We start from the raw sequence: 1,343 nt of genomic DNA, 5'->3' as shown, positions 1-1,343 counted from the left end.
GAGAGAAAGAGAGAAGTGAGTAGGATGAGAAATTTGCACTTTTTTTTAATGCATTTGTCAAGCGCTGCCTTAACGGGAAAAAAGAGTGAGTGGCTGACAGAACAGAGAGACAGAGAGGAGGACAGTCTGTCTCTGGAGGGAGGAGAGAGAGAGAGAGGGAGGGAGGGAGGATGGGACGCTTGGTTGGCTCTGTATAAAAGCATGCATGCGTACTGGTGTGTGTGTGTGTGTGTGCGTGCAGTTTCTCCCCATTTCTCTCTGCTGCCATATATGGAGTCATGCGTGTTAAGTTCTAGCTCTTCACGCTAACGCCTTAGACTGTGTGTGTGGAATGCGCATGTCTGTGCCAGGGTGAGTGTGTCTGGTTCTATGTGCTGCATACGTGTGTGTGTGTCTGGGTTTTGGAGTGGTGAATGCGCATGTCATGTTGGTGTGTGTGGGTGGTTTGGGTACGCGGCTCTGCCAGCAGTGTGTGTGTGTGGTATGTGCGGCGGTGGAGAAGGAGAGGAGACTGTTTGTCTGACTCAGTAGGAGAGACATACAGTACTAGTCTGGAGAGGAAGGAAGCCTATAGACACACACACAGCATTGCTACTGGCATTAGCACAATGACATGCTAGCTGTTCCCATAGACTTCCAGTCATTGAGCCAACAACTGTCCATTTAAAAGCGTGTCTTGCAGGAATATATATATTTAAAATAAAATGACATATTTTGCCTCTGTGGCAATAATGTAGGAGTGGTGGGCCACCGCAGCTAAATGAATATAGATGAAACACTGGCTGGCTCAAGGGAGGGAGGGGGGGGAGGGGAGGGAGCATCAACTGTTCACTAAACAAACCATTACATCCCATTCAGAGTCCTGATCTCATTCAGCTTCACTGCTTCACTTTATTCTGATTCAATTCAGCCTCCACTTTATGACCCAGGTCTATGGCTCTGTCTCAAAGGAAGTAGTGCACTATGTAGGTAATAGGGTGGCGTTTAGGATGTAAGCTAAATGTCTGCAAATGGCGGCCGTGTTGTGTATGTGAATGACTCGTGTCTGTGTGTGTGTGTGTGAATGTTTGTTTGGCAGGAGGAGGGGGGTGTTTGGTGTGGTAACTGTCTAAACAACAGATGGGACTGCCTGATAGGATGACTTGGTGTGTGTCGGTCCAGGTGTGTCCTTTCTTGCCTGTGTGATGGCGTGACAGTCGTGTGGATGACCAAGCATGTTAGCTGGTGTGTGTGTGTGTGTGTGTACAGTACCAGTCAAAAGTTTGGACTCCTACTCATTCCAGGGCTTTTCCTTATTTGTAGAATAATAGTGAAGACATCAGAATAACACATATGGAATCATG

Source organism: Salmo trutta, unplaced genomic scaffold, assembly GCF_901001165.1.
Source record: "Salmo trutta unplaced genomic scaffold, fSalTru1.1, whole genome shotgun sequence".
NCBI lineage: Eukaryota > Metazoa > Chordata > Actinopteri > Salmoniformes > Salmonidae > Salmo > Salmo trutta.
Note: the sequence above shows the minus strand (reverse complement) of the source record.